The sequence below is a fragment of the Larus michahellis genome, chromosome 14, assembly GCF_964199755.1.
Source record: "Larus michahellis chromosome 14, bLarMic1.1, whole genome shotgun sequence".
In the NCBI taxonomy this organism is placed as follows: Eukaryota; Metazoa; Chordata; class Aves; order Charadriiformes; family Laridae; genus Larus; species Larus michahellis.
This window is the reverse complement of record NC_133909.1, coordinates 13,998,249-14,021,163: the sequence shown is the minus strand read 5'-3', so window position 1 is coordinate 14,021,163 and position 22,915 is coordinate 13,998,249. Positions and strand designations below refer to the sequence as shown.

At 46.7% G+C, this 22,915-nt stretch overlaps 1 protein-coding gene and 2 long non-coding RNA genes across 3 annotated transcripts in view; 2 read left to right on the top strand and 1 right to left on the bottom strand.

Annotated features, from left to right (window-relative positions):
• The window catches only part of CACNG4 (calcium voltage-gated channel auxiliary subunit gamma 4), a 41,112-nt gene that overhangs the window by 9,165 nt on the left and 9,032 nt on the right, over positions 1 to 22,915 (bottom strand). The gene's annotated exons all lie outside the window — the stretch shown is intronic.
• Positions 3,111 to 14,917, top strand: LOC141751131 (uncharacterized). The gene is made up of 2 exons (XR_012589870.1): positions 3,111 to 3,976; positions 12,764 to 14,917. It is a non-coding gene; the product is annotated as an uncharacterized LOC141751131 (long non-coding RNA).
• On the top strand, positions 16,105 to 22,060 carry LOC141751130 (uncharacterized). Its single transcript, XR_012589869.1, has 3 exons — positions 16,105 to 19,300; positions 20,444 to 20,789; positions 21,238 to 22,060. It is a non-coding gene; the product is annotated as an uncharacterized LOC141751130 (long non-coding RNA).

The following is a 22,915-nucleotide window of genomic DNA, read 5'->3' as shown; positions in this document are numbered from 1 at the left end:
TTAAGGAAAAAAAATCTAAATAATCTTCTCACCTTAATTTCCTATGAAATAGGTGTTTCAGTAACTCTGCTCTTGTGTGTACAGAGGTGGGGCCATCTCTCAGTCCGTTACGTACTTCTCCAGTACCTTCTAAGGTAAGTTGGTTGAATTTATCCAGAGCTGATATAAAAGTGGAAGTATCACAGGTAACCAAGCTCACACAACTTCCTGTGAAGAGGCAGAGGCATGAAGGAGAGAGCTCTGTCTACCGAAGGCTGCCTTGTGAACTCGCGCATTCACAGAGCATGGACCTGGGCACCAGCCCAAATAAATGTTCCACTTCCAGAAACTCAGTTAAGAGACAAGAAGTCTGCGAGACTGAATTGCTCCCCAAGCCTCTTGTGTTTGCAGTACTGATGGACTGATGGAGGGCTTTGGCCTCTGTAAAACGGCCTTATGTTATTAAACTTCTGAATGAAATGGGCCCCTCAGCAGAAGTTTCTCCTACAGGAAGCCACCCCTTCCACCGCAGGACTGAAGCCCCTCAGCAGGGCGGGATGGGCTGGTATTGGCAGCGTCTGGGCTTTTCCTCTTGTATGGTTGGAGACCTTCATTTCCTGCTGCTTATATCTGGAGCCTTTCACATGAAAGAGTATTAGCAAGTCTAGCAGAGGTGAAAAAAAAGAGGCTAATTAGCCCCAAACAGAAAATTCTAGATGTGCTTGAGAGTTCCATTCTATTTCCAGTTCTTACGAGTACTGAGATCGGTCATTCTGGACAAATTTTATAGACATAGCAAGTGACTGTGAAATTTGGACCTGTATCAACGCCTGGGAACCCAAAACATTCTTCCCGATATTTTTGCTGTAGTTCCGATCACAGCCATTGGTCCAGGGCCCTCTCCAGTGTCTGTGGGTACCGGATAGCTAATAACAGCAGCAGACTGGATAAATTTCTTCCATAAACGTAACAGGTGTCACATAACTCAGCAGCAGCTCATTAAACTCTCAGTGAGGCTTGAAGTCGCTATCAAGAACCCTGGCGATCTACAGGGTACCGAGGCCTCTTCTAATCCACCAAGTATCAGAAACAAAGTCTTGCTAGGAAATGTAACAATACCTTTTTTTCACAATGATGGACTTTGAAACTCAGATTTGGGAAAAATGAAAACTAGCTGGGTGGCAGCTATTCTAGCAGTGGTCAGCTTTAAAAGCACAACAGCAGAGTCTGACTTGGACTGAAACACAGAAAACAAATACAAAGCACAACTGAGAGCTGATGAAATACCCAGCTCTGTGCACTGCATTTAAAGCAATGCAAAAGAATGAAAGCTATGAAATGGAAGATGTGGCAGAAAAGGAAACGCCTCAGTTAAATTCAGGAACAACCACTCCGCAGCACCTGCACCAGGTCTGAACTCCCCGAGGCTCCTCTCAAAGGCTTCACAGAGGATGCTCTGAAGAAATGTGTAGACAAAGGTGGCCCCTGGTCCACGCTCAGTGAAGTCACACGGGGGCCCTTTCCCACGCCAGGATGTGACGTGGAAGAGAGATTTTTGTCTTTGCTTGAGTATGTGGAGACAGTCCCTTATATCCTTTGGAGAGGAAGATGGAATATTTAACTTCTACTGCTGTACCCACTAGAGAGAGATAAATAAACTGCAATCACTGCCTCACAGATACTAAAATATTGAGCAGCACTTCTGGATACCTCTTGAGAGTAAGCTATAATATCCCACTGAGATGCTGTAAGTATTACTCCTTTCTTTGAATGATTACTGATACGTTTTAAATGATGCTTTTAGAAATACAAATATTATAATGCATTTTCTCCTCATAATAATAACTTTGTTCTGAATTTTGAGCCAGGACTTCAGGATCTGGGTTAATGATAACGAAGAGGCAAATTTTCTGAAGTGTTGCTGATGGTGCAAGAACACTTTTTTTCCACTGGTTGCAGTGTACTTAGCTGGCATTCAAAAACTAAAAATTGTTTGTGACTTGGTTTTACTCTGTGTTCAAGGGCTTCTCTGACAAGGTTAGTTCTTCCCAATCTCTCTAAGTGTTGTTCAGATAACTATAATCAGAGTGTGAGGTACTCAGATAATGTGATAAGGGAGGGAATTGTAGTTCCTAAGTGAAGATTAAGCTTTGTTTTGGGGTTTGAGATCTCAAAGTACATAGAGTTTTCAACAGTAAATCAAAGTCGTGATCCCGAATTCTGATGACGTACTACCTTCTCCTTGCTCTTTCTCAAATAATGCTTTAATAATCCTGCCTGTACCACTGCAGAACTGGTCACTGGGGTTTTATTTTTTGATGACTGAGAGCGCTGGTTAATGCTGTATGATGCAAATGCTAATTAACTTTGTTTGTGGCCATGCATTACATGATCACGTTGTTGGCCGTTCCCTCAGTTGTGTCTTTGGAACGGCCATTTCCCGTGGTTAGTATTTTATCAATGACAACATTCCCCGATGCCCTGGAAGCATTTGCACAAATCAGCGCTGGAAGACAGAGCACTTGCATGTCTGACAGTATTTGTCAAGACAAACTGTACTTTTGTTTTCTTCTCCCCCCTAATCCTGAAAACTATATAAACCAAGATCTTTCCATAACATTAGTGTTCTGTTGTCATTTAAAATAGGTTTCCACCATGCAAGACGCTAGCAGCTTTGCAGCAGAGGACTCTGTCTGCGGGGTACTTCTGTCAATAGCAATTTTTGTCTCCTTGCTCTGAGCACAAGCTTACGGGAGGCGATATCTGATAGCAGTGGGAGACACATGAGGATAGACGGGTTGAGCCGCTGCCTCCTTCTCCATCAACAGCTTCTGCAGAACTATTGCTCAATTAACTATTTCATCTTCCAGCCCTCTCGACTGCTCTCGCTGGTGAGAGCATGCAGTAAAATGTCGGGTTTGGGACTTGATTAGGAAGCTTTTCTGGCATTCCCATGGGACACCAGACATTTGCGACCTCCTTGGATTGAGCTCTCCGCTGCCAACACGCCACATTCTTGTAGCTCTCGAGCAGCTAAAGATACTGAGTGCGCACACGTGCACACTATTAATAGAATTAAGCAGGGTTTCTCCTGCAGGGGGTTATACTGATGGAATGAGCGCTGTGAATGTCAGCTGCAGAAGGGGTTGCATGGCTGCGGCAATTACCTGCGGGCGGGTAAATACACCCCGTAATTGTCCGGCCTAAAATCCCACTTACCAGCTGAGTTCTTTCTGGCAAATGTGGGTCTTCTGGGATGGTTTGAAGACGTGGAAGGAAATGATTTTCAAGATCATTTGACAGCAAGTGCTTGCAGATACAGGGAATAAAAGTTGCAAGGAGCTGACTGTGTATTAAAAATAAGGCAATTAGTAAGGAGCCATGGGAAATTTGGCCCGGTGGTTCTGCTTGTTGCATCTATTCTGTGATTAAATGCTGTGCTTCAGTTCCAGAGCCAACCGTTAGCCTGATTTCCTGCAACGCTTGAATATCTGAATCTTTAAATGACAAGTTTTCTGAATATATCAGCACAGAGAAGGCTGACTGACAGATAACATCACTGACAACAAGAAAAGCGTGACAGGCAGAGCGGGGCTGTTGTAACAGAAGTTGCCTGAACACAGTGTCCATCTGAGCGTGCCATGTGGGACTGGGTTTCCTTATCGGCATGGCTTTGCGCTTCCCTTGGACAACAGTGGAGAACCTCTATTTATAGTGAGTGAGAGCGTGTCAGCGCTGGACTCTGCCAGGGGAGAAAAGAAACAGTTCTATATTTTTTTCCTTAGGAAGACTTCTCTGCTGACAAGTTCTGAATCCCTCTGCAGCGTGATTTGAGCAATAGTGAGCAAAGACGAGCAGACATGCCAAAAAATGTTCCTCTCCGCAAAATTTAAAGCGTGGCATCTATCTGTGCCCTGTGTTCATTTCTTTGATTATCCACCAGTACAACCCCCCTGCTTCACTGGATCGACACACAACAGCGAATGCAGCTGCCGAGGTAACTTTCCTTTCTCTTCATCCCTCTCATAAAATAACCCTTGAAAAGAGGAATGGGTGCTGCTCCTCCTTTTACTTTCAAAACGTGCTTTGTGGTGCTGACGCTCAAACAGGGACCATTACGGCCCTTAGCTCTCCACTCAGGCCACAAGGAACAGCATTAGATATTTTTCTGTAACTTGGCACTTTCCATGTTAAATTGTCCCGAGTTCGATTATTTGTCTCCTGCTGTTTGCCGAGAATTTCACAGGCCTGTCCTTAAGTTACTTGAATGAGCACAGATCCTGTGAGCCTCTGCCAGAGGATGTTTAATGCTGTCATTATAAAAGAAATCATGAAGTATTGATGCAGGTTGTGTGCAAAACACACCCCATATGAATTTGCTGCTGTAATGCCGCCTTCAGCTCCACTGAGGATGGAGCCAGCAGAGAAAAAAGCCTCGGGAGGTTAAATGCCCGTTTATTGGGTGTCTGCCTTTGAGAAAAGTTTGGCTGTTGTGACAGCCTCGCAAATCTGGAACCTTCAAAGCAGAGGTTGTTTTTGAGACAGATGCTGTCTGACACCCTCTTGAGTCCTGACAGTCCAGGAAATACTTGTCCATATGACAGTTTGTATTTTTGTTTCATCCTGAAGGTGAATTTGATGAAGAGCACTGCTAGTACCTGGGCTTATTGTCATACTTTTGCCAAGGGAGGTCTTGTTTTCAGAAGATGCTTAGGATCTAAAAAGATTAGCAGTCCATTCCCATAAATGCGGGTAGCACGGTACCATAAACCAGCTGAGCAGCACGAGCTGTCTGCGCGTGTCATGGTCAGGCCAGACGAAATTCATCTCAGCTGAGTCTACAACTCAGGAAATTATCCTGAATGTTAACCATGTTTCTCTACAGATGTTGAGACGGTGAAAACATAATTTTCTATTTTTCCTCCTAAAATCATAGAATACCAGGTTGGAAGGGACCTCAAAGATCCAGCCTGTCTTGGCAAAAGCACGGTCTAGACAAGACGGCCCAGCATCCTGCCCAGCTGGTCCTTTCCTTCTCTTTCATCCCATAACTCAGGATTCACTTTTTTCTCATTGAGTGGAGCTGAACTGCCCACTTAGGCGCCAGATTCTGATTTCAGTGCAGTGGACTCAAACCTGTCTCATCCAGCAACAGCGATATCAGAATCTGGTTTTCTCCTTTGCTTGCTCCCCCTCTACTTCCTGGGCAAAAAGAAAATGATTTAAAAATGTTCAAATGTATGAAATTTGCCCCACTTTCTTCCTTAGGAGCTGTCAGCTCTAACAAACCCTTTGGGTTCTTCTTTTGATCTATTTTCAATTGTCTGGTGGGCAAAGCAAAACTCCTCCTTGAGTCTCTTATTTTCTTATCTTCTGCTGTGACATGAATTTCCCCCTTTTCCAGTCCTCCCCCTCCGCTGCCTACAGACCCTCCGCTGCTCAGAGCTTTTCATCCATCCCCTCACCGTCACGTGAATAACTGCCGGTTGCTTTTGCTGCCTGCTCCATCTTGCTCCTCTTTAAGGTTTTCAAACCCAAAACACCTTCCTGGTGTGTTTAACACCTCGCGAGGGCTCGGACCGCCCCGGCGGCGGCGCTGGAGGAGATGTGCACCGAGCAGCTCGCAGCTGCTTCTGCCCACGTGCTTGGAAATGAGCTGATGCTGGCAGGGGACCGTGCTTGCTCTCACCCCGGCCTTTATTATTAGCGCTTGCCATTCCCCTGAACTCTGGCAAAAGCACGTTTTCTCTAGGAACAGGTCTCAGTTTATCTTCTCATTGATGTGCTCAGTCCCACCATTGACCTCACCCCACTTCTCTTACCTTCGTGTTGTAGCTAATGCTCCCCTCTGTATTTATCACACGCTTTCTACGAGTAAATACTTTCAAGTATTTACTCCAGGATACTATAATCCCCTTTCACCGACTTGTCTGCCCTGTGGCAGTGTCTGATCCAGTTGCCTTTTGCTTCCTGCAGCCTCTTCTCGGTGCTCCTCTACAAAGCCCATCCAAAGCCCTCTCTGTTGGAGCTGGAGGCAGCTCACAGCTGCTCCTCCCGCCGTCTCCCCGCAGAAAAAAGGTTGTGTTGCTCTACTCCTTGCATTGCTTTTTTCTCCAGTGGTCTCAAACTGTAGTGGAGCTCATGCTCCACATTTCTGAAGAGCCATCTCCACTGAGCTGAGTGCCAATTTCACAGCCATAAATAGTGACCAGCAAGGTTCCCGCTCAGGCAGTGTGACATTAATGTCATGACCACCCTTTGCTCTTCTAACACTCTTGAGTTTCCCGAGGCGCAGGCGCGGTGCCTTAGCTGATCTGCGGATGCTCACCGCTGCCCGAAGAAGGTAGCCACACAGGAGAAGACGCATCTCGCTCGGGTGGTGAAGAAGTCTGCTGTTGAGTGGTGGCTTCTAGTTGTGGCTCGAAAGATGTTACTCTTTGAGCAATATTATTTTAGTATGCTGCAACTCACAACGTAACACCTGAACGCTATTTTGTACAGCCTGGTAAAGCACCTCCAGATTCTGGACTGCCTGCACCAGAAGGCATCCAGGGAGGTGCCTACAGAGGCTCAGTCAGTTTTAACTCAGGTGGGCACATACGGCCTCAGCAGCCGACCTTCTGTGTTCAGCTGGGCAAATACCGTCAAAGATGTTGTGCACTTGTGCAAGAAATGAACAGATGCGGAAAAGATGCTTTGCCAAAGACGACTTTAAAATTCTATGACAGCCTTTTGTTCCATTATAAGATTTTATTTGAGACCCTGAGTGATGTTAGAAAATCCGTGGCAGCGAAACTCATTTCCTGAAGATTCACCTCACCTGCACATCTGGGAGCTCATAAAACACATCACAGTGTCTGGCTGCTGTCCTTTGAATCCTCTTCAGTCATTACAAAACCGCTGCCAAAAGTACTAAGTGTCCTTGTGCTACAGCAGTGAATACCAACAGCACCAGGGAAATGCAGGGCAGCAGCAAAGCGCGTAAGAGTTGATTGTATGTTACATGTTGTTTTGAGCTACCTCATTTCCATTTTCTTTGAATGTTCCTCTCATAAACCAGCATCCTGGCCACAGAAGTTGTGATGGAGGTCATTCAGCAATGCTCCTATCCCTTTCCCAGCCGCCTTTCCTCAGCCAAACAGCAGACAAAAGAGCATGAGGCGTCATTCCACCACCGCTGCTCGGGCATCCCCAGGAGCCCCTCTGTGCATGGCTGATGGTCTTCCTACTACCACTTGCAATTTGCTCCTTATTATCCATGTCCTCTTCTGCTGCTTCTTGGTTGGCGAAGCGGGGGAAAATCCAGGGGGTTCTGTGGCTTATCTTAGTACTTTTTTGTTGCTCCTTTTTGTGGAGCTTATAGAGGGAATGACTCCGTTTTCTAGGAAGAAACGCTGACATCCTTCCAGCCCTGATGTTCCATTTGCACTTTCTAAATCACCTGCACAGCGAAAGAGGGGCAATTCTTCAGGCTGGGTATGACATGATTTTTTGGGGGCCACGTTGGTGATGCTGCTTGAGGAACTTCTTCAAGTCAGTGCTAAGTTAGCCCCGCCACAGCGAGCATTCCCATGCTCGGCTCAGTCCCAAGGGACTGTCGACATTTCTGGTTGCCACAGGGTTGTTAACTCACTTTTCTGTGCCTGCTTTTCTAACTACCACCACGGCCCACGCTTATGTGTTCTGCCTTCACACCTCGTCTCGGCCTGCATCTCGTGCCACAGTCCTTTATCCCGGCAGCCCAGAAGTTTGTCTCACCACTCATTTCCATACTTTGCTCTGCTGCTGCTTTGCCAAAGTTGTTTCTGGGTGGCCGATATAGTTGTTCTCTCCCTTTTAAAATGAATTTGGAGCTTGGATAGAAACCTCCATTTGAGTTTTGTAGTCAGCTTTTCCACCTTAGCTACAATTGGTCTAACACTTGAGTTGCTGTTGGGTTCTTAGGTGAGCATCTTCACCCAACACAGCTTTGAACTGAAAGCCATTCGCCAAGGAGTTCTCAGCTCTCACTTACATTTTGGTCCAAAATGCCTTAATTTGAAGAGGTACTTGGTAACCAACAGTACTTTTGGGAAAATGTGTCGGAGTCTGACTTGTTATTCACAACTGTAACTGCACAGTGCCCATCACAGGCCACACCTCAGAGAGCAGTGGGAAATAAGCTGTGGTGGCCTGTATGCTAGCGAGGGTTCAGATATATCTTCATTTGGACCAAAATCCACTTTTTTTCCCCCGCAGTGTTCTTGACCCTGACATACATTCACTGGTACAAAGACTGCTCATTCAGGCAGATTGCTGCCAGTCCATCAATCATTATGAGAGGGCCGAAATGCCGAATTTTACCGGATGCAATTTTGAGATCAGATAGTCATTTTGTCTGATGAAGCGTTCATATGCTGCAAAATGACAAATCGTGTTTATTTTCGCATTGTCAAACTGTGCTTTTTTCCTGTGTTGGCACAATTGGAATCAAGTTTCCCTTAAGGGATAGTTTGGTTTTTATCCATCTGGTTTCTCTTACTTCAGTAAGTCATCAGTTCTCCCTCATTAACATGGTGATCAACCAATGCCTGATGGTTTCACCTCTCATGATCGCAGCATGTCTATAAAGCCTGTAGCATGGCTCGTCACTACCTGGGGGGGGAAATTTAAGGAAACGGACATTCATGTCTCTTCAAAGTCCCCACTGAGTTTATAATTTGAGACACAGTCATGGTCACATCTGGGGAACGAACACTGTTCTTGAACTAGATGAGACATACCCAGTACAGTGTGTGATGCTTTGTCCCCTGTGTCTTCTGTCACTTCAACTTTCATACACTTGCTGCCTTCTCATTCTCAATTTCTACTTCTAGACCCTCTTAAATTACTGTTTTTTCAGGTTCCTGAAACAGCCTCATTTGAGCACAGGTAAGGTTTGCAGTTGTCATACAGCAGTCTAAAATTATAGAACCACCTCTTCAGAATGAGAACCTGGGTAATCCTCGGGGATGTTTGGGGTAGCATGCACAGGATGCTTCTGCAACGGAAAAACCCTCCACATCTAGTTGGTAGAAAAATGGTTCATGTTATTGATACTCCTTGTGAGACCTCTTGGTGTAGCAGACGCTTACAAGACATCACGCAATTACCTTGCTGCATAAAACGAATTGTTGTCTACTCTAATAGCAGGGAATGTCTGTAAGCCGACATCTAGAACTGAACTCTTTCTTTACAAACCTTCTTTTGGCTCATTCATGCAACAGAAAGTTTTTTTCATGAAAAAAAGCAAGGGTTACATTGGAAAGCAGTGATATAGGAGCTCACTAATTAACTGATTAGGAACGTGCAGGATATTTGGACGCTCCTGGAATCTTGTAATTCTTCCATGTCTCTTCAGCCCATGGTGATTCATTATAAGACGATGGCATTTAGAAAAATAGTTGGATATTGAAGAAGCAATAGGGAAATTTCACTCCATAAATCATCTTAATTGAAGAGAATGCTTGCAATATGTCTGTCTTCATAATGCAGTGACCTTGAGTTGGATCTGCATTCATTTTGGAGCATGTCTTCCTCATTTCTATGCCAGCTTGTTGAGTTATACATAGAAACTAAACCTCTAGAGATTGATCATGCACAATCAGCGATGCGGGACTGAAACAAGGCAGATGACAACGGGGAATCTAAAGGTTAGGAGAAAGGGGTCTAACTGCCAAACCCTGCTGATGGCTGGATTTGGGACACGCAAGGCAAAGGTTTCAAAAATCATCTGCATGATGTATTACTGGAAAAGACACTCCACTCAGAGAGATTAGTGTGGTGCATCCAAGAGACCGTGCTGTCTAGTTGAATACTCATGGCTTGGGAACTCATACCTTGGGAACAAATAACAGAGCTGCTGGTTAGAAACACGAGGTTCCAGTGTGAAGAAACAAAAGGCACAAAAATGTTTTGCAACAGTAATATATCCTGGAAGAAAACAGAACGGAAATATGAAGGCCTTTAGCTTGAATTAGAGTTATTGCTGATGTGGTTAGTCCCCATTCCCAGCAGTATGTGCAGCCCATAACGTGCCATACCCTCATGGAGGCCAGGTGCTCTCGGGTATTTGGTGGTGGAGGGTGTGTGTGTGTGTGTCCCCGGCATGTCCCGGGGCAAGCCAGTCTGGGATCTCAGACTTGGATTTAAATAATGTATCTGAGAGTCCCAGCCCTTATCGGCATCAGGCATATCTTCCATTGCAACCAGCAACGCCTCTTGCTTTTTGCTGTCCTGGGACGGCATGGAAGCGTCTGGGGAGGTTCATAGCTGGGAGGAGAAAGGCTGTGGGCAGCATCCTGCGGGAGATGGGGCAGGCTGGTCTTTGAGAAGGGGAGGAAAATGATGAGCAGCCGTGGGGGAATAAGGGCCTGCGGGAGGACGGCCGAGAGCAATGTAGGAAGGGAGGAGGAAAAGGAGCACTTTGGGGCAGAGTGGGGAGGAACGGGAGGTGGTTCGCTGGGAAGGAGGAAAGGAAGCGTGGAAGAAAGCGGGAGGGAGAGAGAGCTGAGGAGGAGGAGGAGACGGTGGGTGGCCGGAGGCAAGGAGAGGGCCCAGGAGGAGAGCAGGAGCTTGGCAGATCGGTGGCGCCTGTGGAGCCGGGGACCAGATGGCGACCTGGGTCCTCCCTGAGCAGCTCTGCCTGCATCCACAGCCCTGCCCAGCTCGGTGCGTGCGCCGCCCGGCCCCCGAGCCAGTGCCCGTGCTGCTGACAGAAGGTGAGGGGATGCACAAAGCTGCTGCCTGATGAAAATTAAGAGCCTGAAACTTACAATTCCCAGGACCGATTTAAATTATCACAGTTAACAAATGACCTAATACATAAAAATGGAGAGGGCTACCAAATAGATCTGTTTAAATGAACACATTTGGCTCCTGCACCTGAAACTTTCTATTTCCTAATGCAAACTAAGCAGTGACAAATAAAAATGAGACTGCAAAAGCAGCATGACCTCTTTAAGCTTTAATTATTCATTAGAACTGTTTTCTTCTCTGCTGAGATTCAGAGCAACACATTTAAGCGGGTTCCTCTCAGGGTTATGGAAGATGTAACTTCCTTGTTACACCAGCTAATAAATACAACTAAACACAATGGCCCAACAATATTTGTAGAAACAGCATTTGGGAAAATGTGTTTAATGAATCAGAAGTGCTTCAATCTAGTCAGTCTTGAAAAGTAAAGCATATCATGCAAAATTACAATGCACTAAAGCACAGATGCATAAATATTTTATTGCCGAGATTTCTGAGTTTACTTTCAGTATTTCAGAATTGCATTTTACTACGCGATGTCTCTACCTGCACTGGGGAAGGATAATGGTGGTGGTAGCTTTGGGCAAGTCGACCTGGGATCTCAGACTTGGATTTAAATAACGTATCTGAGAGTCCCAGCCCTTATCGGCATCAGGCATATCTCCCCTTGTAACCAGCAATGCCTATTGCTTTTTGCTGTCCCGGGATGGCATGGAAGTGTCTGGGGAGGTTCATAGCTGGGAGGAGAAAGCCAAGAAGTTTTCCTTTTGCTGGGAAGACTGGACACAAGGCAGGTGCCCCCATGCCCAGCGCCGCAGGCTGCTGTGCCGTTGACTCCCTCACAGCCCTCCCTCGTCAGTCCTTCATCTCTCTCCCTGCCCTTGAGTAACAGCATCTCGGGGACTATATTTCCTGCTGAGCTCTGAAAGCAGGAGAGGACCAGTTTGTCACCACCTTGGCGAGCCCTCCCGAGAGGTGCGCAGCTCGGGAGGCAGGCAGCGACTCCGACCGCCTGGGAACGCTGCCATGCACAGGGGGAGATTTACAGCTCCTCTCCCCTTCAGACACTTCATCTGGCACGATGCAGAGCTGACAGCTCCTCGTTTCCAGGTATTGCAAACTCCTCTTCCTCCACAGGAGCCCGTACGGGCTGTTTGGGGTCCCCCACACTGAGCCCCCCCGGGACAGCACCCCTGCGACAGTCCTGGCAGATGGGAGCAGGCAGCCAAAGGGCAGCTTTCCAGAACCCGCTCCTCTTAACGGGGCCGCGCTCTGGTACTCGCTCAATCTTTACAACTCAGTGATATGCTGCCAATTTATTTTTGCCAAGGAGACAAAAATACGTCTCTTCTTCCTATTCCCCCAGCCTATGAAAAAAATCTCAGTTGTGTGCAAAGAGACTCTGTGTGTGTGTATGTATACGTGTGTGTATTTGGGGGGAAAAATAGAGTTTCTGTTAATTTATTTTCCAGTTGAAACCCTGCCTTGTAGCCAGGGAAGCACTGTTTTCCCGTGTATAAATTTGGGTAGAAAAGCCTCACTTTGAACTGAGCAGAAATGGCATCGTGTGCAGTGGGAACTGGGAGCAAATCTAACTGCTCCGAGTCCCTCTTTCTCCTCTCTAGGGTGGAGTCGTGATGGCTTATAAATAGTTTGGGGATTTACGGGTCAAAGAGCCCTATATTAGCAAAGTTGCCCAATCGGGGTGAAGAAGAGAGGTATAACCCTTCTGAGGTGGGAAGCTCTGTTTAAAAAGTGCTTGAACGTCCCCAGGGGCCAGAGAGACTCCAGGTATTTGACATGTTAACTTAACTTTTAATTAAGCAAGACTCTCCCACACAGCCATGGTTTGGATTCTAGCTATGCTCTCTGAATGGTCTGGGTACTTTAAAAGCACTTGGTACAAAGAGGAGGGATTGGAAGCTTTTTCTAAGCTTCACAGCAACTTCGCAAACTATAGGCTCCAAAAAGGTGTATTTCTTTTTCCTCCTTCCCCTCCCTTTTCCCCCAGACCTCGCATGACTTCAAGGCATCAAATGTTAATGAAAGTTTGCCCGGCTTCAAGGGCTGTGAAATGGAAGTTAAAACTCCTGCACCATAGGATGGCTCTAAAAATACTCGGTCGTGTCGAAATATCAACCGGCTCCAGCAGCTCTCCTGCACACAGCGCTACTGACGCATCAGGTCTTTCTCTCCTAAATAAGCTCTTGAGAAAGTTTTCATAGTGGCTCTAGATGGCTCATGCTCCAGAGACTGGATTCACCGGGTTATGTGCCAGCAAGTACCCCCTGGGGAGCGAGGATCATTTAACCGAGTGTCATTTAACTCTAACGGTGCTGCGAGGGAAGCGCCAGCATCCCAGAGGGGATGCCCTGACGCCTGCTCTGCCATGACTCCATCCAGATGACTCCTAAATGTGGTGTCCATCCCCCAGGATGAGCACAGCCCGAAACACCAGCCCCGTGGGTTTGCACAGCTGAGCCTGATGCCAGCCCGCTCACGATTAGGGTCCGGCTCCTGAGCTTTGCTCTTTGGTGTCATTTATTGTCCAGAGCCCTGGGGTTTGTCGGCTGAGTTTCTACATTTTAGACACAGCAACACCTAAACCCCTCTGCAGATCTGCTCCTGAATGCTCTCGAGTAGGAGAGCCGTACCCTCATGAGATGTCAGTGCTTTTCCACAACAGCGCCACGCGCCTCAGGCGATCTGAGCTGATGTGTCCTGCTAACCAGCGGCTACTCGATCTGCCAGGCGTACCTTCATGGACTTCTGAGGGGCTCCAGCAGAGATACTGTCATCCCCTTGCGCTTTAAAGGTGGGTCTTGCTGGATTATTTTTTTTTCCTTAGCAGCACTCTCATGAGTGGGAATCCAGGAGCTGGTTTTCCCGCACCACAGACTCCTTTCTCTTCTCCAAAAAGTGCAACATGCTTTCTCCTTGTGAAGCAAACGAGGAGCCTGAACACAATGATTTGGATCGTGACTTCAAGCACAATCCTGAATGCGGTGTCTAACCCGTTCCCATCACAGGGGAAGCCACGGGAGGCTGTGACTCAGCTGCGCCTCTGAGTCACGCAGCGTGATGCTCCCCTGCTCCCGGGGGACAGCACTTCGCCCTCAGCCCCTGCTGGCAACGAACTTCGGCTCTCCCTCGCTGGCTCGGACCTTAGCGAGATGTCTGGACCCCGAACTCTGGCCATTCCCCGCTGACCCGTGCCAGGGGAGGGACAAGGGACAGGGCGAGCGCGTCCCCAGCCCGCGGCACCAGACCCAGGGCGGGTGTTTGGTTCAGGTGTGTGCAGAAGGGTTGGTGTTCCCCGGTGCGGGCAGGCTGCCCGGCCGCGCTCCAGTCCGGTGTAAGTACACTGCGACTCAGGCTCAAATTGCTATTTTTGAGCAAGTCACTAGAAATAATTCATGCACAGGCAAGTTAAAATACTGCTTAAAAATCATTCTCTGCCTCGGAAGCTTGAAACCTGGGAGATCTACAATAGCAGATATTGAATTCCATTTTACTGGGTTCTTTCCAGCTGTTATGGCAAGCTTAGATCCTCAAATTGCATTTCTTCACTTTAAGGATCTTTTCTCATGCAAATTTCTCCAATTCTAGCACTGCCAGGACCAGCCGCACACGTAAGTGTTGTGAAGAATCCACCCCTTTAACTGGACCAGATAAAGTCTTGCACCAGAATCTGAAATACATTGTATTTTTTAAGTGAAAGTTCAAGTAATAAAGCTTCTTCTTTTAAGGATTTCAAAATAAATTTCCAAATATTGAATTAATTTATCTGCCAGTATGAGTCGAGGTTTTTGGAAAGCTGGGAGGTGCAGGTTTGTGTCTGTTAATTTGTGTGAGCAACAGCACAAAAGGAAAATGCTTTTTCGTCCATATGAGCTTCTGTAAATCGTATTCTATTCTTAGGAGAGTAAACGTAATGTAAAAAAAAATAAATCTAATAATTTAAACCTTGCAGGAAAAGAGGCAGGAGCGATGGGAACCTCTGAAATGATAAATGTAAGAATTTATCCCACTGCCACTGTCGGCTTTTAAATTAGTTTTATTTTCCTTTTATTTCTTGCTGTTGACAAGTTGGGTTGCACTGCTATCTGGTTATAATGTTCACAGATAAGAAAATCTTGAAGGTCAAAAATTCTGTTCTTAGTTATTCTTGTGTAAGGTAATCTTCTTGTGTTGGCGACAATGCGGAGCGATCGCATGTCGCCATGGGTACCTGAATCGTGCCTGTCTAACAGCGACATTCTCCAGCCCTGTCCCCTCCCCTTAAGGTTTTACACAGATAAAAAAAGGTACCTACAAGAAAAGCTTCATGCGTGACGTGGATGACGGACTGGAGTAAACACTTTTTTCTTTAAGAACGCGCACTGTGCACCCATGCACTGCTGGGGTGATTCATCAGCTTGTCCTTGACTGCCACCAGTAAGAATTTTGCCACGAATGCTCCAAAACGCAGACCGAGCCCAAGGTGTTGTTAATGTTCATTTTAATGCCTACGTGTCGACACCAAAACTGCCGAAGTTCAGATGCGTAACTTTGTCCTCACGGCAGCCTTGACGCAGGGATGTGCAGCAAACTCAGCTGCAGCTGCAATTTGTGTTAGACCAGCACGAGGAAACCGGAAAATTGCGGAAATCCCCCAGATTAGGGGGGAGAAGTGAGACCATCATCTGCCCACGGCAGGGACGTGGCAGGGACATGGCAGGGAAGCCCAGAATTGCAGTGAAATGAAGGTCAAAAAAAGGACATCCTTAATTACGCCTTCCCATGCTTCTGCAGGGTCAGTTGGGTGCTCTAATACCCGCTGGATGTAGCTTTCCTTGGCGGTTTTGTAACATCTAAAGGAATGAAAAGAAAATGAAGAGGAAGCAAAGTCTACAGGCCTTGATCGTGAGAGGGCTCCAGCTCTTTGAATGTTACCTTTTCTCCCTGCCACAGCATCAAAGTTTTTGGTCGCTGCTAAACCGTGCTTTGGGTCCATGTGGATGGATCATGCACATGAAAGACCTGGAGCAACGGTTTCTAGCGGCTGACAGCATGGCTGTGGACCAAGACTTCTGCCTTTTCCTTTATCGATGGGATGGACTGAAGTCTAAATTTGGGTCTTTCTGCTGAAATTCTTTACGCAATCTTATTTTAAGGGGAAAAAAACCCACGCAACAATAAAAAAAAAAAGAAGAGTACTCTCCAGGAAGGGGGATCAAGCAGTGCAAGCTGCACTTTTTTTCTTGCTAGCAGGATTTCCTTTTTACTAAAAGATTTGAGTTCAGTAGTATGCAGCAGCCGGGTAAACCAGAGCCCTCAGCTGGAAGGTTTGGACCTGCAGTTCCAGGGAATGGGACAATATAGCGGCTGTCAGATAAAGCAGCGCGTACATAGCACCTCGCTGGGAGCCAGGACTGCCCTTGCATCTCGCTGTCGTACAATCCACGTCCAGGATCGGAGCCTTTCTTGCCCATGGTCAGGGGGCTCAATTCAACCCTGGAATAAAGGGGCGGCTAACAATGGGCCAAACTCTGCTTGGATGTTGCTCGAGTTAATTAAGAAGAGTGGCATCAGGGCTAAATTTGGCAAGGAGTGTTTAAGCGACTGCCTTCAGAGACAGGGAAGAAAAACCCCTTGCTTAGCTCACTGCATCCAGCTCTTCAAATGCAAATGAACCTGTCAACATCTGCATGCAGCCACACAGGACAGCTGCAAAAAGGAGCTCCCCGCACCCAGAAGAAGGGCTGGAAATGTTTAGTTCTAAACAGCTATTTTCTAAAATAATTTCTAGTAAATAAGAATACATTTAAAGTCGTAAACTGAGCATCTGCTACATGAAACGAATGGAGGACAGCATGTGAAAAGAAACATATGTCAAGTATGCACTTCAGATGCATTGACTACTTGCCTCCAAAACAGAGCGAATTTAAACATATTTGCAGCAAACACTGAGAAAAAATTGCCTCTGCAACCCAAGAAGAGCCTCAAATAATGGCACAATTTAAGCTTGGCCATACCTTGCCCTTCCCGTGGTGGAAGAGAGCGGTTCCCTGTATTTTGGCTGCTGCCTGGCTCCTTACACTGAGGCACACGTCGGGAACGCCATGCCCAGACGGCTTTTGTTTGGAGCAAACACTATCCCTTTACCAGTACGTTTAAAAACTGAGCACACCGAATCACCGCGGGAGCCAAAACGTACCAGATTCAGTTCATGGGAGGGAAGATACGAAAATACCCCGCTGCTTTTTATAAGGTGTCTTACATGGCAGCAGTAGAGAGGGCGACGTCCTCGCTCGGCCTGATTCAGCGATGTGTACAGCGGGAGCTGCGCTCCGTCGCTGGAAGGGGATTGCTGTGACCCAATCTCTTCCTTCAGCACACTGCAACTCGGGGAAATTGCATTTCAGTATTTCGTTGAGCCCATTATCCTCAGACAAAATCTTTACTGACTTAACTGAAGCTCTTACTTACAAAACGAGTGCAGGATAAGGCCCCACCAGCAGGCAAGAGGAGAGGCTGGGTTTCATCTCTGAAGGGTGCAACTCTTCTTTAGGACGTAGCGTGCAGGAATATTTTGCTCTTGCTTTCAGGGCACAGGACAAGCTCTGATGTCTCTCTGGTTTTTTGGGGTTTTTTTTTGTGTCAGGGGAACAATCTCCCTACCAAACCTGGGTGGCCGTCCCATGTGTCAGTCTGCTGAGGCTTCGCTAAGTTTTGGGTCACGCGGCCGTGACCTATGGGTGCAGCCATCTGCAGCCATCTCTGGTGGAGAGAGGGAAACCAGGATGGAAACCAGCCACCAGCAGCTTCTGCAGAAATCATTTTGCTATGATAACATGGTATGATTAAACAGGACTTAAAAAAAATCCCACATTTATAAAAACCCCTGGCTTGTGCCAACACTTTCATTCATCTGTGGGTTTTTAGCCTGAATCGGGGCTGACAAAATAGTGAAGATCTTTGACTCATTTGACGGGGTCGGGCTTTGTCCCATTTACCTCAGTGCTCCGTAGCATCTTACTAACTAACACAAAATGAGAAGACGGAAGAGAAAAGCCTCTGGAAAATCCAGAAACCTGCCAGACACAACTGCGGTTCCCAGGGAGAACCTCAGAAAGGAGATGCCGCTTCCTGCCCCTTCACAGCGCCTTCACCTCTTTGCTTGGGGTTTGCTTCGGTATTTTTTTTTCCTCCCGATCCTGGGAACTACAATTACGGAAACGAAGAGCCTCCACTGTAACAGCGGTGAACTGACATGGCCTAGCAGCGGAGCCGGGGTTTTAATCCCCTTGGCTTGCAGAGCAGCACAGTGTGCTATCGAGTGTGTGTCCACCATGGCAACAGCGGTGGTGCTCCAAGAATTCGATTTCCACCGTGCCCCTGGGCCTCGCCTTGACATCTTCATTGTTCCACAGCAAAATAAAGAAATAAAAATCCAAGGGTAGTGTAAAGGCAGTGCAAAATATGGAACGCTACAGAACAGGGTTACCTAATGGTTAATTTGGAAAGGAACATATCATTAAAAACGTATGAAGGTGGCTACATATTGATGCTGTATAAATATTTAAAGGGATGCCTCTTGTAAGGGCAGCGTTCCAAGCTACACCTAAAATAACGTGTGCGAAGGAAAATTAAAAGAATATTTCACCATTCGAACTTGTTTAATTTGCCTTCGAAAGGCTTTTTCAGCCCAGCTACTGAACATTAGTATGGGAAAGGATATCAGACAAAACTCATTTTTGGTGTAATTCTACCAAAGTCAGCAGAGTTAAACTGAAGATGATTTTTCTGGCCTTTTAAATAGAGTGTAATTTTCTCCATGGGTAGTTATTAAATGCTATTGAGAGAGATTGCTGCAGAAAGCCTTTGGAAAGGCTTTCTGGAGAGGTCACGCTGTCCCATGTGAATAGCACCAGTGAAAAACCAGGAGGTTTGTAGTTTTTCCAACTTGAAGAGTCCCTGGGGGCTCTAACTACACCACACATCACTGCCTGACCCAAAGCTAAGAGCACAGATCTATTCTGAGTTGAGATATCCTGGCTTGACATCCACTCCTACAGTACAAGAATTCTGCCCGTAGAAATTGCTTACAATATTGGAGGGGGCATTGCGAAGGATATCCGTGTGGACGTTTGGTCCCATCTCCATCAGAGAGGACATATTCCCTCAGTACACTTTCTGAGGCTTAACTGCTCGATGTTGACATTTTGGGGCTTGTTAGGGTTTGTACCCCTTTCACCAGCTGTCCTAAGCACTGGTTGAGAAGGGCATTCCCTATCCTTCTTATTTTGGACTTTTTGACTCCTGTAGCCTTCTCTGCACATGGACCAATTTGAAGGGCGCAAAAATGCCCAACCAAGCACCTACTTCATGTCCTCAAGACGGGCTGAATAAGCCCGCGACTGAAAGGTTCCTATTTTCTTCTGGCATTGGCAAGATCAGCGCCTGAGAAGATGTCATTGCTGTCAGCCGCTCTCAAAAGGCACCTCAAGGATGTGGATCCCAAGTGGATGGATGGCCTTGCCCCTCACGTGGAGCGCTGAGCCAGGTACCCAAATCGCACAGATGGGCAAGAACCAAGGGGCAGCACAGCGTTAACCCTCCTGCGAGCTGCCAGAAGCAGGTCCCCCCCCGCCAGCACACACATTTCCAGAATTGCTCTTTGAAGGCACCTGAGTTTTCTCCTCGCCTACGCAGGGAGCTCAGCTGTCCAGCCAAGGACCCTGCCCCATCTTGCAGAAGTCAGGAGCTCAATTCTTAGACAATGCAGCACCAGACTTTGTCTGGATGGTGCATAAATCAAGACAAATCTTAGCTTAAATGGGGGCCAAACCCAGAGAATTATTTAACCATTTTACAGAAAGCCCAACTAGAAACACTCTTGGGATGAAAATGGGAACACATGAGACCTCATAATTTATACACGTATTAACTTCCCACTGGTGAAATTAAAATGAAAAATAGTATCTCTAAACAAAATTGTGAAGCTCTATCCCTCGAGATAGTTAAAAATTAAACGGGCAAAGCAGACACCGGGGGATCTAGTCTTACCCTGGTAGCACTTTGGGCTTGATCGTAGGTATTTCCTCTCTCTCAGAGCTACAATGCTGAGCTCCAAGGAAGGATTTGTCTGTGCAATACAGCAAAGCTCAGCAATAATTACCCATTGTGCTATGTGATGAGCCATCCTTTTGGTTCTTCAGTAACCCGTGCACCTGGACTTTAACTAAAACCAAATAATATGCACAGAAAACATTTTTATGTAAGAGGAGGTGAACATCACCAAAAATCAGAGAGCCTTTGTATGGCATGCCAAACTGCTGAAGCGAAAAAATGTCTTCAGTGAAAGGGCTCAGATGTGAGCATGTTTCAGTGCACAGCTCCAGGAAAAACTCTGATAATAAATGTGAGCTTGTTATCGTTGCTTTTCAGTGGGAAGTAAAGCCGGAAGCAGGGTCGCGCTGGCTAATTGAAGCTTACATTTTCATTCAAGCACTGCATTTTAATTATAAACTGGTGACACAAGTGTCACTTAGTTCTTATCCTGTTTTAAGTGTGCATACGTATAAAAAATATTTTCAGTTATTAATTTATTCCTGTGATCATATTCATTATCCTACATTATGTCTACCAGGCACGTGTCTAATGACATGTTTGATACATGCTAATTCTTATGCCTCTTTTAATACAGGGCTTACACACACATTTTAGGCTGAACATGGTGCCAGTTGGCCACCAAAACAGGTGCACATTAATGCTGTAAAATCAGCATTAGGAACTGCCTACCCATATTCTGGCCAGCTGCAACCACTTGCTCAGCCCTCCCGGGGCAGAGCAGGCGTGCCAGAAAAAAGGGATAACCTGGGGGAGCAGCCGCATCCCGCGCCGACGCCTGGAGATGCCGACAGCGAGGTCCTGGCTGCCCAGGTCTGGCCCCGATCCCGAACCACTTGCCCTTCGTCCAGCTTCTGCGTCTGAGCGCCCCTCTGATCCCGCAGAGGCGAGCGCCTTGGCTCCCTGCGCGGCCCCAGCCATGGGTAAGACTTAGAATTCAGGTGGAAAATTTCTGGCCTGTTTTTCCTTCTCTATGGGGTTTTGCTGCTGTGTCCAAAGACTGGCTCCAGCTAGAACCCTGCCATTTACATACAGAAATTAAAATAAAGTGAGGAAAAAGGTCACTGGGAATTGGCTACCGAGAGACACAAAGTAAGTCATTAACAATCAGACCAGGAGTACAAGTGAAAATAAGGGGAATATCCCTAGAAAGCAAGTTATGAGGGAAAACCTCTTTCAAAGACATCAGATGGAATGGGATAGCGATGTTTTCCCCTCTTAATTTGCTACCAAACTATACAGAGGATTCTATTTTAATAAGCACTACCATAGCGGGACATGGCAAATGAATTGTTCAAATAGCTATAATTAGAAGTGATACTGTGAACACAGCCCTAGCATTGTTCCTAAATTCTACATGTTTTATTTCAGGTCTTGCATCTTTAAGGATCCCAAAGCACTTCCAATATGGTCTGCACTTGCCAGCGCCAAAGGCAAGGACAGGAGCGCAGCAAAATGTGCCGAGCAGAGGAGAAACGCTTACCAACCTCTGAAAGAAACCTTCAGCCTACTGGGGAGAACCCCAGGATATTGAATCTCGTGATTAGCAGATAGTAGCATAGTCTTGGATAGGTATTTTTGGAAACACCTAAGTAACCTGAAAAATGCAATCCTGTTGACTCCCAAGGCGACGTAAGCTTCGAAGACAAACCTTCACTGGAAATATCGTTAGAGTTCATAAGCTGCAGTCTTTGAAAAGGCTGCTCGTCAGCTCCGGGCATCTTCTGTCGACAGACAAAAATGTGTTTTCGCAGTGGGCAGAGCTGGGGGGACGCGGACGGGCTCTGATCCAGATGCAGGGGGGGCAGACCCCAGCAGCACGGAGCCTGAGCCAAGAAACTCCGCCTCTTGCCAGGTCTATTGGCTTGGGTTCAGCACGAGCACAACCGCAGAGGGGCTTCTGGATCGGGGCTGTCTGCGTCCTACCAGTCCATCCGGAAGAGACGGGGCTGCAAAGAGCACGCTGGTGAACCCAAAACTGCTGTAATGGCAAATAACGATGCTCTCCTGGCAGGAGGATGAGGATAAGCACCCAACTGGTTAGGGTTAGCAACTCCAGTTGTAAGAAGCCATTTCCAAACTGTTCCTCAGCTCCCTGATGTACTAATTGGTATTTTATCATGTCGGGGATAGCTCTGCTTGGTACTGACGTTTTCCAACAGTTCCCTAATAAAGCCCAGTTGGAATTGTTAATAACGTTGCCGTGCTCTAATTGCACAGAATAAACCGCTGTCAGCCGGGTGTGTGTCAGGTGGCCGGGTGGGGCCAGGGGAGGTTAAATTTGGGAGGAAAAAGATGAAGAGTCTGGGACTCCCTCTGCAACCTGCGCTAGAATCCAAGTTCCTGAAGCTTTGGCAGCTCACAGATGCCAACAAATAACCTCCCCACCACCAGCAGCAGCGTATCTGGAGAGTAACAATCTATTTTGGGCTATTTACTCCACTGTCTCAAGTAACAGCTCTGTTCAGTGAATCCGAGGGCTTCAACCCTGTTCATGATCCATGTGGATAAAAATGTGATGCGACATAATGCAACTCGCTGTTTCATCAGCTTGCTAAAAACAAACTGGCACACAAAGAAACCAACTCTAGCCGATTTTGCCTTAAAATGTATGCAAGCACGTACAGGAGCATTGCTATGGTTTACCTGAGTTCAGAAGATCCACTGGACAAAGATGATTAAAGCCCATGAGTGAGTCATACACAAAGGAATATCACTAACTTTCTTATCTGGCCACCTTTGACAAACTCAGTCGGAATAGTCACAAGGTCTTCCAGTGTTAAGAGTTTGCTATTCCGTTCGCCCACGGGCAGCTGACTGCTGGGGGCTGAGCTTTAAAAAAGCCCAACAGCACGGCAATCCTTACAACAAAATTATCCATCGTCTCGCTAACAGCCATCGCTGGCAGTCCGTGAGCCATGAGATAGGTATGCACAGCTCTAAGAGAGGTAGATGCAATAAGTTGTATTTTAGGTTTGATTATATTTAGGCAATGTACCTCTGGCAAGATCCTATTTCAAGTCATAATTGCGACATGTCATGGTTCCTT